The sequence below is a fragment of the Erpetoichthys calabaricus genome, chromosome 5, assembly GCF_900747795.2.
Source record: "Erpetoichthys calabaricus chromosome 5, fErpCal1.3, whole genome shotgun sequence".
NCBI classification, from domain to species: domain Eukaryota; kingdom Metazoa; phylum Chordata; class Cladistia; order Polypteriformes; family Polypteridae; genus Erpetoichthys; species Erpetoichthys calabaricus.
Genome location: NC_041398.2, coordinates 158559198 through 158575782, shown reverse-complemented (window position 1 = coordinate 158575782; position 16585 = coordinate 158559198). Strand labels below are relative to the sequence as shown.

The 16585-nt window shown below is 37.3% G+C and overlaps 1 protein-coding gene across 2 annotated transcripts in view; it reads left to right on the top strand.

The window, feature by feature from the left end:
* Positions 1–16585, top strand: part of grid2 (glutamate receptor, ionotropic, delta 2) — a 2355570-nt gene that overhangs the window by 1416739 nt on the left and 922246 nt on the right. The gene's annotated exons all lie outside the window — the stretch shown is intronic.

The following is a 16585-nucleotide window of genomic DNA, read 5'->3' as shown; positions in this document are numbered from 1 at the left end:
TTGGTACAACAACATCACCAATAGAAAATAAAGTTCACAAGTGCATTAACTATCGTCATTAACAACACCAACAAAAAAACCTCAAAGCGAAAAACATTGGAACAGTAGCTTCAGTAACAGAAAACACATTTCACAGCATTGTTGCACCAACACCTGTTTTTATTGTTTCTTTTTTCATGTATATTTAAGTTGATTCTGGCAACGTGGAGTAGTTGCAAGTCATTTAAAGCCATGGTTTGAGTTTTGGCAGAGGTTAACAAGTTAACAAGAAGTTCCCTCTTGATGAGCTCCAGAGAACACCTGTTTCTTGTGTAAGTCTGTTTTAGAGCCATCTTTAAAAATATTTTTTTCTGCAGACCCTGTAGATGGTGGTATGCCCAGGATGAAGGACGGCACAGACAGCATATTTGGGAGATCTTCCTTCTAAAACACACCTATCCACCATGTAGTTGTGCTTTTAGTTTTCCAATGATCATCTGTGCTGAGTCTCTCCAAAATAGTGTTAGTGGTTATACACTCATCATACAGTTTATCCATGTTAAGATGGAGCCGGCTTATGAACTTGACCCTTCCAACAACCTTTTCCATGCTACTGAATATACAGTGCATCCGGAAAGTATTCACAGTGCATCACTTTTTCCACATTTTGTTATGTTACAGCCTTATTCCAAAATGGATTTAAATTTATTTTTTTCCTCAGAATTCTATACACAACACCCCATAATGACAACGTGAAAAAAGTTTACTTGAGGTTTTTGCAAATTTATTAAAAATAAAAAAACTGAGAAATCACATGTACATAAGTATTCACAGCCTTTGCTCAATACTTTGTCGATGCACCTTTGGCATCACATGTTGATAGGCATGTAAACTTCACCTTGGTTAGATACATTTAGAAACAATCATCTCCCCTGTGAGTCTGCTTATTTTTTAAAATCTTCATGATGCCAAATAGGTCTATGTAAAAAAGGTCATTGTTCTCAAGTGCCTTCACATTTTCAAAAAGAGAAAGAACGTTGTCGCAGAAAGGAAGGCAGACTTCAATGACATTTGACTCATCATCATGAACCTTGGCACCATCCACTTTCAGCATCAGCAGTATTTTACTGTGTCTTGGACATTCTTTCCCCAGGCTCACAAAGTAGGAATTCAAAGTTGCCCAGCTCTGTAGTAATTGGGAGATAGCTGGGTTAAGTTGTCAAATTCTACAGAATTTCTTGGAATTCCACTATAAAGAAGTCACAAAAATTCTTGAGACATTCTCTCCTTTTAGCAGAAGAACTGAAGAAGCTGTAAACCTTCACGCCAATATTTTCACCATCTACTGACAAGTTGTCAATAACATGCTTCAATGTGTTTTAAAAAATGTGTGCATGGCAGTAACATTTCTGAACACTGAATTATCGGTCCCATAATTAATCAAGGTATGGTCTGTACTGAATGCTGGTACGTATATGTTGAACTGACAGGCCCAGTTTCTCTAAAGAACTCATAATTCAAGGCAATATTCACTGACCAATGCATTTTCATTTTCAAGAAAGTCTACAATCTAATTGAAGACTCCTGTGTCTGATCTGAAAAACTCTTGTTTATATTCATCTATTTGATTGAAAAGTGGAGAAGTACTGGAGAAGTCATACTATTCAATACATCACTCCGTGCCTTCAGAGCTATTACATCTTTCATAATTGACTCTGCTTTGTCTTTCCACAGAAAGCTTTCTTTAGAACGTTTGGGTCAAATAAAGTTTGAGGTTTAATTTAACAGCACAATCTAGATCATTACAGCATAGATAATAAGTAGTAGGCTACAATTTTATTGCATAACTTTATATTATTAAAAATGAAAGATATTTGGGGGTATGTAATTCTTCCTGTATTACTATTCGATATATTATTAATCAAATTAGCATGTAATATTATTCTATATATTTATTATTAATCAAATTAGCATATTTACTGTATAGAATTACTGTGGCTGCCCTCTCTCATATTAACAGCTTGACATCACATGTGCAACAGAAAATGTGCACAGCACTACCGTGTGTCTTGTAGGCATCTCCTATAACAGATTCAAGCCATAGATACTTACATTCCCATTTGAGGCAATAATGATATAAATGCCTTAGTTTTGTGGGAGACTATGGAGTCACGTTAGATGCAGAAGACATTCTCTCCTACACTAGTACTAACTAACTAGCCCACACAATTGGTGTCTGTGTATCTGGTAACAAATGTAACCCTGGCCAAGCAGTTGGAGAGAGAGATCATTTTTCTTCTTGATTTATTTATTTAGGTAACATTTCTTTCCGTATTTTATTATATATTATATTTCTGATTGTATAATTTTTTTGCACTCAAGGTCATCTTGTATAAAAAAATGAAAAAAATAGCGCTCCCTAATTGATTTGTTAAGGAATGCAACATGTCAGTTTCAAATATGGAATATTTCCATTAAAAAGGAACAGGTGGCAAACCTATGTACAGCACTTATACTGGATGATAACTTACAAAAGCCAGTTATGCCTGCAATGGTATGAACACAGATTTTAGTGTCATTCAAGGCATTCCCTCATTCTGGAAACTGTATATATTTGTATGCATGGCACAATAGTAATCTCGTCACTGCACGCACAGATTTGAACAAAGCAGCCTTACTGAGGCCCATGTGTATCACATACAGTCTACAGGTGGCACAGAAATGCAGTGCTGTCAGAATCTGCCATGTGGGACTTAGTACAAATTTCCAGTTTGTTTCTTTTTCCAATTCGTTCTGCATCAAATCAAGGATGGTCATTATTTCACTATTAATCATTGATTATTGAGATGATCCAAGGGGTTCATGTCTATCCATAAGACAGCACTTAGACTAGTTGGCTTCTTGGACAGTTCTGTCTCAAATGGCATTTCCAGTTGAGTTGCACAATTTCCTGGACTGCAGCCATTGATATTGCTGGTACTAAGGGACAATTCACCTTCTCACTTAAAGGATGTGACTGATTACATAATGAGTTTGATTGGTTAGCTTATTATGCACTATAGACAAAATTGTCTATAGGAATTAAAGCTACAAAGAGATTCTTTTGTGCTAATTTGTAGCCTACATTATAATTTACATTTTATATTGCAACACTGACCTATTCCTCTTCTTCTTCTTCTTATCCTAGGGCGGCACGGTGGCGCAGTGGGTAGCGCTGCTGCCTCGCAGTTGGGAGACCTGGGGACCTGGTTCGCTTTCCGGGTCCTCCCTGCGTGGAGTTTGCATGTTCTCCCCGTGTCTGCGTGGGTTTCCTCCGGGCGCCCCGGTTTCCTCCCACTGTCCAAAGACATGCAGGTTAGGTGGATTGGCGATTCTAAATTGGCCCTAGTGTGTGCTTGGTGTGTGGGTGTGTTTGTGTGTGTCCTGCGGTGGGTTGGCTCCGGCCCGGGATTGGTTCCTGCCTTGTGCTCTGTGTTGGCTGGGATTGGCTCCAGCAGACCCCCGTGACCCTGTGTTCGGATTCAGCAGGTTGGAAAATGGATGGATGGATGGATTACATCCTACTTTGGTTATGAGAGGTTTATAAAAAAAATTCTAAATAAAAAAATACCTTAAGTGCAAGATAACAAACTAGTTAGCATTACAAGGCTTGTTTAAGTGATTCTCAGATTTAAACAAGATATGCTGTTTCTTTGTGCTTTCTTTCCTACAAAGTTCCTGAAGCAAAGTGTGATGTGAGTAATTGTGAATTCTTCATTCACAATCCTTCCATGTATCCACTTTCTAACATGAAATTAAATGTGTTTATTCCTTACTATTTGACCAACTTGTTATGGTTAAATTCAAAGTGCTGGAAATACAAGAAAGTAAAGAGAAAGTGAAAAAGCAAATAGACAGGAGCGCAGAAACAAAAAGTTTTAAATTTCAAAGGAACTAACACACAAAAACCAAGATAAAAATAACAAAATGAATGAAGAAACACAATATAAAAGTCACAGAGGCTATTTAAAAAAAAGGGTTAGTAACAATAATGATTATTTTGCAATTTTGTATATCAAAGAGATGCCCACCAAAACAACACACATATCACAATAGAATTACACCTGTACAAGTGCATTAGTGCAAAGAACATTGGATCAGTGTAAACATCTTGGTAACAGTGTTGACCAGACAAACAATCCAATGACATCATTATTTCAGTGGTTCCCAGGTATAGTCCTGGGAGTCACCTGTGACTGTAGGTTTCTATTCCTACCAATTTCAAAACCAAATCTAAATAAATTGCCTGATGTTTACTTTCAATTGATCTCATTGTTTAGTCAACTCTCTTTTTTGTTCTATTATTCTAAAATAAACTGAAATATTTACATTTTTGAATTGTTTTTTTAATTCACTATTTTCTATGGAGTTTGGTCCCATAAATGTATCCCAATTCTGAAAATGCTGAATGCAATAGGCAAGTCATTAATTCAATGCCATATTCACTTGTCTCCTTATTTGTGTGGAACTTTTCTTAATAAGCAGACAAATGAAAATTGCAGTGAAGTAATTGCTCTCCTTTATGAACCTGTTTACACCTGTTTCTGCACTGCTTATTGCTAACGATAAGCATTTGGAGGAAGCTTAGAGAGGAAGCTCTACAGGAAAGGGTCAATTAAAATGCAGACAGCAGAATAAACTTAAGCATTTACCACTCTAGTAAATAATACAAATATTTATGATTTTTTTAGAAATATCTGTAAGCCAGATAACTGAACAAGGAGATAAATTAAAAGTAGAAGGAATGTAATAACTGTGAAATTGGTTGAAATAAAAACCTGCAGATATCCAGGACTGAACTTGAAAACCAATAATGTATTATAATTATTTTTAGTACATTATGTTTCATAACATTTAGTCCTCATTTTAAATTTTTTCATGTGTACCCTTTCCACATGTTAAATATGTAACCATTGTATTTTATGGGCTGCAGTTGCCAATGCTAGCTAAGCATGTGTGTGTGTGACCGCATGTCTAATAGCATATATTTGTATGACCTATGTCTATCTGACCATGATTATTTTAAAATGAAAAGCTATACTTCCATCTGTTGAACAAATAAGAACCTAAGTAAGATAATACCTACAAAGTCATTATGAGCCTGTTCCCCAAAGTGCAACAAATGACATTAACAGAAAGTATACCATAATGTTCAGCTTCAGAATGAAGGCAGTGGGCCACTTGACCTCAGCTCAGAGCTGATTTTTACAGTATTTCAGAGCAATCCAATAATTTGATGCACAAGTCACTCCAAATGAAATGACTAATCCTGTGAAATTAGACCAGACTTACATGGTAAAATAATCCCAAATGCAATGATTCAAAATGGTCTGCTGTTGTTCCCATAAAGAGATCAAAATACAGGACTAAATTAATCCTACTCCTTCTACGAATTAGATAAGATTATACTATCAAAAATTGAAGAAAATGAAGCAGTTGCACAACACACTAGCAACCTTTCTTTCAAATAAATCACTATCTGAAAAATAGACTTTAATCTAAATGTAAAGACTGATCCAAACTACACTGCTTAAATCCAACATATTCCATATTAATAATTTTACTGTTATCAAAGTACAATTACAAGATACTGTCAGGCTGCCCAGCCTCTAAAAAAGCACAATTGTTTTTATACTGAATACAAACTTAGCAAGTACCTGTATTTGGGAAAAAATATGGCTTTCTTATTTATATTTTACCCTATGTGTGAATGTATATCTCATGTGAAACTGTTATCTTTATTGATATTTTGAGAGGGAATTTTCTAGGTTTATCTTTTCATTTTACAGAATACTAATCGTCATATTAAGAGCCCTTAAATATTTATTGCTTTGGTTAACTCCAGAGCTTTTTGCATTATTGTGACATTTAAATGCATGTGGTATGACAAATGTGTTAATTCATAAGAGTGTGCTGCTTTAAATGACTTAGGTTACATTAGATAAACTTTATTAATCCCATGGGGAAATTCAGAAAATAACAAATAAAAACATTTCCAAGCCATCTTATTACAGAACAGAACTACCAGAGCCTACCCTGGCATCAGTTGTTTCAAGGCAGGAACCAACACCATTTGAGGCACAAGTCTTGTGCAAATAAACTGTCAGTCTTAAGTTAACAATCAAACAAACTATACCTCTTTAGATTGTGGGCATAAACTTTAAATAAACATGCAAACTCCACACACAAAATCCAGCAGATATGAATTAACTGGAAATTAACAATAGATGGAAGCAGAAACAAAAAGTAGGACAAAATGGTGCTTTTTTAATCATTAAAAAAACTGTAAAAAAAATGTATTTCTTGTCATCCTATTTCACTTATAATAGTAGCAAAGAGCCAGATGGTGGTGAATGCCTTGGAAATGGAGCAGGTGACCATGATAAACTGCAAGGCTGAGGGACAGTCTTTCTTCATGACACCACAATTTACTATTTATACTGTTATGCACTTTCTTTCTTTATGCACAAAGGAAGATTCTTGTGTTACTGCTTTGCTTTACTAAAATGTTTACTAGCTATTGCTTTTAACTGAGTAATACCTTTTCTATGCATTATTTTTTAGTCTAGGTGGATTTTGTGCATCTTAGCATCACTCTTAATTTAACTTGAAATTATATCATGTAATTTAATATACTGCAACATATTTTGTATAATTGCTGCATACAGGGCTGTTCTTAGGCATTGGCAACGTAGGCGACTGCCTTGGGCCCCCACTTGCAAAGGGCCCTGCCCAGCCTGTTTTTTTTTCAGCCGTAACCAAATACAACTTACAGGTCCATATTTCAGAAGTATAAATTTTCTCTGGTGGTGGAATTATCAGTATAGTTACATGCAAGTAGAGAGGAAACGGTGATGACAGGCAGCATTGATGGTGATGGTGGGGCCTGCGGTAGTGGGCCAGATCATGCCCCTCGCCTACGAGGCTGTCTGCGCAACAGATTGATCATACTATAAAGAGTAGAGAGCTGAATCTAAGAGGATAAAACCATTCCACAAAGCGGCACAACTGTTTTGATATAATTATAACTTGCTGTGTTTCTGTCAACTTACACATTATTCATCATTGGTCTGTCTATATGTTCATTTGAGTTTCATCTGCCGCTTATATAATCAAGACCACTGGTATAATCAAGACAAGCCCTAATGTCAATGACTGAATGATCTGACCAGATAAAACCCATTATGACAATTTTGGGTTCCTGCACAATTTTGGATTCATCACGAGCATGAGCGAAACTGATTTGAGAGAGTGTTGCAATGTTCTCAGCAATATCTTAGCAGATGAAATTAGTGGGTACAATGTTGATGCTCACCTTTTATGTTTTGAATTGTGCAATTTAGCCAATTTGGTTCAACAAACTATTTCTGCTCTTAAAAGTTTGCAATTCATATACAAAAACAATTTGCAAGACTCATTCCCAAACATCTCTGTTGCATTACGTATCACTTTGACAATTCCTGTAACTGTCGCATCTGCTGAGCGCAGCTTTTCAAAGCTCAAGCTGATTATAGGCGACCTGTGAAAAAGCATGGTGAAGATCGATTGAATGGCTTAGCGTTAATATCATGTACCAGTGCCACTTTGCAAGCTGAGGCTGTATTCGTGCAGAGAAATGGAGCTGGCAGAAAGTGAGGAGGACGATTATCTTAGGAAATTTCCCTGGGCAAAGCTGGGTAACACAGGTAGTATCGCATAAAGATGCACTACTTGATTAATCCAAAGGGACATCAAAAATATATGTACAATGAGAAAAATACCTTTTTCACATGAAAGATGTACATAGCTAAAGAAGCAACTTATTCTAGGTACAACAGAATTGTGTTTTTGAGAGTGTCTGCTGTTTAATGACATGCATACAGAAGTGCAAGAACACGAGTTGGTAGGACAACACAATATACTATTTCTCAGGGATATGCAAGAAAAAACACATGTAGTAAAGAGTACAATTCCATGCATTTTATTATAACTTAAGATTGGCACTGGAGATGATTCAATGACATTTCCAGAAGCAGTTTTCCCCTCCCTGAAGTCATCCTAAAGCGGTTTGTTTTGTTGTATAAAAGTGTCCATTATAGGCAACTTCATCTCCAAGGTTCTTTCTATTTTGGTGGACAAGCTAATATTAGAAATACCTAAATAGTTATCCTTGATTTGCACATAACATCCTACAAAACTTACCTGTTCAACATTCACTCAGCACAGATAAGCTCAAATATACAACAAGAATATCTCAACACTAGCCAAGACTAGCTATCTCAACTCTAATACCTTACCAATGACTAGAAGCCAATCTCCACTTACTTGTCAGTCCATCTTCAGATTGTTTCTACTGAAAGTGCTACACTTCAGAATACCATAGCAAAAGCCAGGAACTTTTATTCGTATTAGGTTTTCTTAACCCATTTGCTACCTTTGAAAGGGCTACACAAACTAACAGAAGCCAAGGGATAATTGCAACCCACAACAGTATGTAACCTAAATGGACACAGTTTGTTTCGTTAACAATCATCGGCCATTGCTTAATGTCAGTAAACAACAGGACAACTTCAGCAAAGCAATACTCAAACTAGTTGGTACTGGTTCTAAGGTACTGGTTCTAAGGAATAAGTAGTGGGTAGTTAGAAATTAAAGTTATGACTTTCTGTTCTGTTACCAAATTAAAATTAGTAAAGTAGTGTACACAAAAAGAGACAGGGTTTTCTAATCTATGAGTAGTATTAAATTTGTGAGGTGACACTGAAATCTGTGATCTTATATTGTCAATTTTCTCATTAAAGAAGTTCATAGTCTGCAATTTACTGGGCATTTTGCATTGTAGTTTAGAAATCCTATTTAATAGATTAGCCACAGTTCTAAACAGGTCACGAGGATTATTATTATTAATTTAACACTTCTTGAAAACTGGCTTTTGGGAAAATTTGACATTTAATTCTTTGATCAGAATTTAACAGAATCAAGGGTGCATGCTGATTCACGCAAACTAGCATTCATGATGACCCTAAAGGTCAAAAGTTTTCTTGCTGTTGTTAAAAAAACAGTTATATCTGAGATTGCACTGTGTTCTAATTTTTATTATTCTTGGAATAATTTTTAGATGTTGTAATTGATCTCATAGTTCTTGTTAGATTTATCATTGTTGTGACATTATGTTTGGATTCCTCTATATATGAAAAATGCATTTTAAATGAAGCCTAAGGAAGATAAATTATTTGAAACCAGCAGAAAATGAAATCGTAATTATGTATGTTCACAAAAGTATTCAGTAATATATGTAATCTTTTTTGATATTTCATAACCTTGTTTTATATCTTCCTGGCTTCTGTTTTTCAAAAGGTACAGCTTAGGGGAGTATTCCAACACACTGAACAATAAAACAGCACAAACTAAACCACAATTTTTGAGAGACAAATGGCAAAACTCTGCATTATATTTTACATGCACAGAATAAACCATTCACTACTTAGAGATACAGTATAATGAAAGAAACTATTTTGGGATTTGATACAGTTATATAAAACATGCATTTTGAATAAGACAGTTTAAAGCTGTGTTTTCAATTTAATGCATTTCCTGTATGTTTTTGCTTATGTTTATAATCTGTAGTCAATACACAAATGCATTTTTGTTAGTCCTTTACAAGCTCTTTCAACTTATTTATAAACCTGTATTCCCATGGTTGATGAAAACTCTACCCAAAAAATGAAATAATTTCTATGATACTTACCCCATGTACTTTGTAATAGCGGCTGAGAATTTTTTAGTCTCATGTTTTTTTTTAAAAAAAGTACATAAGATACATTCTCATAAATGGGACCAATAGGTAACCAATGCCAGGAAGTGGCTAACATATGTATGTCTTTTACAGTAATCCCTCCTCCATCGCGGGGGTTGCGTTCCAGAGCCACCCGCGAAATAAGAAAATCCGCGAAGTAGAAACCATATGTTTATATGGTTATTTTTATATTGTCATGCTTGGGTCACAGATTTGCGCAGAAACACAGGAGGTTGTAGAGAGACAGGAACGTTATTCAAACACTGCAAACAAACATTTGTCTCTTTTTCAAAAGTTTAAACTGTGCTCCATGACAAGACAAAGATGACAGTTCTGTCTCACAATTAAAAGAATGCAAACATATCTTCCTTTTCAAAGGAGTGCGCGTCAGGAGAGAGAGAGAGAACAAAGCAAGCAGTCAAAAAAAAAATCAATAGGACTGTTTGGCTTTTAAGTATGCGAAGCACCGCCGGTACAAAGCTGTTGAAGGCGGCAGCTCACACCCCCTCCGTCAGGAGCAGGAAGAGAGAGAGAGAGCCAGAGAAAAACAAAGTCAAAAATCAATACGTGCCCTTTGAGCTTTTAAGTATGCGAAGCACCGTGCAGCATGTCCTTCAGGAAGCAGCTGCACACAGAAGGTACCAACGTCCCTATCGTCTAGGTGTGCGAACAGCCCCCCTGCTCACACCCCCCTACGTCAGCGCAAGAGAGAGAGAGAGAGAGAAAGTAAGTTGGGTAGCTTCTCAGCCATCTGCCAATAGCATCCCTTGTATGAAATCAACTGGGCAAACCAACTGAGGAAGCATATACCAGAAATTAAAAGACCCATTGTCCGCAGAAACCCGCGAAGCAGCAAAAAATATGCGATATATATTTAAATATGCTTACATATAAAATCCGCGATGGAGTGAAGCCGCGAAAGGCGAAGCACGATATAGCGAGGGATCACTGTATACAGTACTGTGATAGTCCAGGTTGGCTCCACCATCCCTGGTTGCCATCCAGGAGCCTCTTGAATCACCATAACATACCCGAGGATGAGCCGAGCAACTGAGGACAAACACAATCAGCAAGGGGTTGGTGCTAAGTGTTTAGGTGCTTTTATGTATAGACAAACAAAGTGCCCAACAGTTCAGTGCTCCAACAATAAATAATGCATTATAAAACTAATGGAGGTTAAAAAAAGTTGAGGTTAAAATGTTCCAAACATGACAATAAATCATCCGTTAAAATGAGGGTAAAATGCCAAGTAGAATCTGTTCCTTAAAAACAATCCACCATGAATCCTTTCTATTCGATTCAATTCTTTATTGTCATGTGTACAAGTATAAGTACCATGTACAATGAAATGCTTGCCTGCATGTGCCCCCGCAGACAGTGAACATAGACAAAAAACACACAATAAATAAATGAATATAAGTAAATAAATGAATAAAACCAGAATCCTAGAAAAAAACTAATGTCTGAAAACTGATGTCTCTTCTGCCTACCCTAGACAAGGTCTCCGTAGTTAGAGAAGACATCCACCAACAGGCGCAGTCAACCATAACATCACTCAGGTTCCCATTGTCAGTTCCTCAGCATTCAGTGGGGAGCCATGCCGAGCCCTGCTGTGTTTCTTGTCCGCCGCCACACAGACTGCCGGCTCACCCACTACTCCCAAATTGCTCGGCAGGAGTGTCCCTTGCCCCTCAAGCACTCACCATGTGCTTTTACTGGTGCCATCTTACTGGCCGTCTTCTTCCATTCCACTTGCACAAGCTCCTCCTTGATCCTGCCTCTTAATCTTTCTTCTCTTAACCTCCATTTATTAACATTGTCTCTACTTATTCCTTTTCTCGTTTTTCTTTTCCCCTCCTCTGCCTTGCAGATTCCCTTTATAGCCACGACTGGATGCAGGTGCTGCCCTCCACCTGTTCTGAGGTGTGAATGAAGCATTTGACTGATCTGCTCAAATCACCCTCGAAGCTGCACGTGCACACTCACATGTGCAGCTTCACCTGCTTGGAGCCTACACATTCTCGGACTCTTGATTTATTAAAATTGCACATTTTATCACAAGTCGCTAGCACAAATTGTGCAAAACAAATTCATTTTTGTTGAAATGTTCTTAAATAATTACTTCCTGAATTCTCAGGGTGTATGTAAACAGTAAACCCAAAGATTCACAGAAGTGACATTTTGAATTGAAGACCACCTACTCCACATCATTCATTGGTCAACAGTCCTGTCTTCAATTCAAGTCAGTCCCTTGAGTCAGGGTTTACTGTTTATATGCAGAAGCAAGAAAAGTTCTAACATTGTCATTAGAACATCAATATAAACAGCTTAATTCATATACAGTAGTTTATTTTGCCAAAACTCTTATTTTGACTTATTTTGTTTTAGCTTGAATAAACTGTAATTGTATATTGAAATGCTCTATCAAAAATGTGTGTTTGTCCTATTTGTTTTTAATGCTGTATCCAATCACTGTCTTCACACAGACACAAGCTCCATAGTCACCATTGTTTTGGGCTAGTACACTTTCTCCGGTCAAAAGGGGATTAACATTCTGTATAGGCACTGCTGGGATCAACAAAGTTTTATGTCATTGTAGTTGTTTCTGTGGAATGGAATGGCCCAATTAATGATAATCGATCAATTAATTATAGGCTTTGCTTTTGGCAACACCATTGATTAATGAGACATTTAGGTAAGGATCACACTTTATTTTCCTTGCCATTCTCTGTAAACTGGGGTTCCTGACCTGCAGACTCATATCAATGTATCTGAAACAAAAATAATTTTAAGAAACAAAATAAAACAATTTACTGATAAACACAATTGAGGTTGAGGGGGAGCTGGTCTTGAGTCCTACTGAAAGTCTAGGAAATTGACATTATCTACACTGTATTTCTTTTTTATTCACAATAGACACACTAGTTTTTATACTTGTGAGCTTCCTTGCAGTATTCCAGGTTACAAGTGACAACATAAAGCTTTTCTTTCTCTCTCTCTCTCTCTCTCTCTCTCTCTCTCTCTCTCTCTCTCTCTCTCTCTGTAAAAGGCAGTCTCTGGACGTTAGAATTATATCAAGGTAATTGAGGCACTCATTTTGAGGAACTGAATAACACAATTTATTAATAAATGAAAGGATTATAGAAAACTGATAACTACATATATATTAATACAGAAGACAACTACATATATATTAATACAGAAGACAGGACAAAAGACAGATGGGACATGCAAATAATAACACAGAAGAGGCTGGCTATTTACTTGTTATTTGGAGTTCTAATTAATCTTGGCACAGATAAACATTTTTATGATACCAAGTCTTTAAGGATGGTTTCTGATGTTGTGTGGAGTTGTTGCACCTATTTCGGGGGGTATTCATCTTGTGTTGGAGTGTACTGTTTCTCTTTGCAACATGGTCCTTTGTTTGTGGTGTGCTGGACTTTTCTCAGCTCACTGTTAAGCTTTCTTCTTTGCCCTCTGCATCTTTATAGGATAAAGCATTATTTTTTCTGTCACAAGAATTTTGATGCAGAAGTTCCCTTCTTGAAGTAATGGCTGCTTCTCAGTCTTCTCAGACAAGGCTCAGTCACTGGCACAGCCTGGCTTATGAGAAAGAATTTCATGTTTTGAGTCCCCAAAGAGAAAAGATGGTCAGCTTTCAGCTTCCCAAAGAGTGAGGGGCTCATCAGGTTTCAGAGAGAAGTCATTTCAGAAAGTGCAACACAGCACAAGCCCAGAGTTCTGAGATGAATGCAGCTTGTTTTAAAAGAAAAGTGTAACCTATGGTGTATTGGATTAAAGTGCCTTCCAGTTACAAAATAAGTGTCTACTCATAGGTGTGTTAGAACTTGTATGACCATTTGGCACCCCCTGGTCTAAAGGGACTTTAAAAAACATGTCAGTTCAACTCTGATTTACACCTTTGTTATTAGATGAAGTACAGAGCTGATCCTGGTATGGGAAGAGCTGCAGTTAAGCCATTTTCTCATGAATGCTGATCAGGGGTGAAACTGGATCTCTGCACCCCTGTTAAATCTGTTGTCTTAACAGGCCTTGTGTGCCACCAAAAAGCCTATGAAAATGGGCAATGCCTACTTTGTTCTACAGAAGCTGAGGCATTATGTGTAGCCATTGTGCCACCATACCATTTCTTATTCCCTTAAAAATTCAAAACAAACTAGTGCCATTTTTGAAAGGTTTTAATTTAATTTGATTTAAATGCATTTTTCCATAGGCATTCAAAAATAAGAGATAAAAATTTTCATCTTTATTTCATTTGACTTTTTGAAATTAAAAGAACATGAATGCTTGATAGAACTTAGTGGAAACTAGTGCCTGATTTACTGCATGCAGGTTAGTTCATATCAATACCTAAGTAAAAGGAGATACAGGTAAAATTCCATTACAATGAACTTCCAGGGACCCAAAAATATTTCGTTGTAATGAAAATTTTGTTGTAATGAGATTCTGTATTTGTAGCTATAGTGCTTTCTTTAACTTGCATCCAGGCGTCTGCAATAGCTTCCTTCGCGTTAATTTTAATCTTCTCCCATCTACAAGTTATGCTGATGAGAATTTTTCTCAGCATTTCCTTGTAATAATACATGTTCAGGGTGCGAATGATGCCCAAATCCAATATCTGAAGCACTGCTGTGCAATTGGGTGGTAGGAATTCAATGCGAACATTATCTAAATGCAGAAGCATGTTGTAGGCAGCACAGTTATCAATCAGAAGCCGAATCATCCTTTTCTTCTTCTTAATATTGTGAGGTTTCTGAAGTCTTTTGGAATCCCCCCACCCTGGGATCCCCCCTCTAACCCAACGGGAATGTCATGCTGAAGTGCGTCCCGAAGCGTGATTGCCACGTCAATGTAAGGTTGTTTGTCCATTGCCGGGCAACAGCAGGCTCACAGCGGTGCAGTGAGGCACCACAGAAGCAAATCCTAAAAGATCAGGGTCGCGCTATAAGTCCCTGTCTTAAACCCCAAAACACGAGGCTGAGTTTCAGTACTTTAGCAAAACCAGCTTTATTCACCTTGAAACAGGAACAGCACGGTTATTTATTGTAGCAGGATATGCCACTCTCCTATAAACAGACACAGCAGTAATCCTGTTCCCTGCATTTACAATGTTCCTTGCATCACCCATCAAGTTTGCTTTGGCAGAGAGACGCAGCAGAGCTGTGAGCCTGCTTTTGCCCCGGCAACATATAAACAGTCTTCCCCAGACACGGTGATCGCACTTCAGGAAGGTCTTCGGCATGTTGTACAGTTGTGGGAGGTCCCAAGAGAGTTTAGAAACCTCACATTTTCTTGAATGAGTGTGGCATTGATAGGAATGTTTCTTGAACAAGCATCACTGAACCACATAAAAACTGCATTTTCAATGTCTTCAAATGCAGCAGTTTGTATACGTTTGCAACCCGAGATTTTTCTTCTTTTTTTTGCTTGGTCTTTCAAGAAAGTTGACAGTGTTGATGGAGAAATTCCAAATTCATTGGCAACATCTTTTTTCTTTGTGCCACAATCGATAGCTGCAAAAATGTAAAGTTTTTTTTCTAATATGAACTGTTATCATTTTTTTGTGTCTGCTGTTTCTATAGGAGGGTGAGAATGAGTTGAATCCCAATGGATGTTTTCTAAATGTTGACAAGTAATAAGCAAAAGGTATCATTGAAAACCTCCGAAAAGAAAAACAGCAAAAAAAGCAGTACGAGCAAAGTTCGAAGAAAGACATTTCTTTTTACGATGTTTCTTTTGGGGATCGTTGTGCACAACTGAGCTGCGACCACAGAAAAAACTGCTCTGTGGATGATTCATTCAGGCATTTCAAGGTCTTTTGGGCACTTTGTTGTAATGAAAGTATCTACTGAATATACTTTGTAGTAAAGAGAATTCTATAGACTCGTGCCATATGGGGAAACTGTCGGGACCATAAAAATACTTCGTTGTAATGAAAATTTCATTGTAAAGATATTCATTGTAATGGAATTTTACCTGTAATTATCTTACTTGTGCAGTTCTTTGATTTTTGAGGTTTAAATCAAGAAAGGGACAAGGTCTGAGACAATATTCAAATGCCAACAAATTTAAGGTGTCTGACATATGACTCCTGGACATCAGGCAGCAATATAGGGTTTCCTAAGATGGCTAAAACTGTGCACCATATTCCATTGAATATTATATATATATACAGTATATATATATATATATATATATATATATATATATATATATATATATATATATATATATATATATATATATATATTGTGGAAAGCATACCCCCAGACACAGACAGACACCAGAATGTCCAAAACACACTTCTTTATTTCCTCTTTGCACCACAATGCCTTCCTTCACCAACTCTTTCTTCTTCTCTTTCTCTTTCTCTCGTCTTCTCTTCTCACCTTCAACCTCCTCTCTCTTTCTTTCTCTCTTCTTCTTCTTTCTCTTTCTCTTCTTCTTCTCTTTCACCTTCGACCTCCTCTAGCCCTCCTCACAAGCTTCTTCTTCTTCCTCCCAACTCCGGCTCTCTTAGTGGAGGGAGGCGGCCCCTTTTATTATGACCCGGATGAGCTCCAGGTGCTCCCCCTGACATCCCTCCCTGGTGTGGCAGAAGTGTCAGGAGAGCACCTGGAAGCACACCAGGTGCCCTTGGGATTACTTCCGGCAGCACTTCCTGGTTTGGTGGAAGTGCTGCCATCCAGGACTCCCTAACTGTCCGGGCGCCCCCTGGCGGTGGCCACGTCTTCTCACAGTGGTGAGTGTCCTGGCTTCATTCCTGTG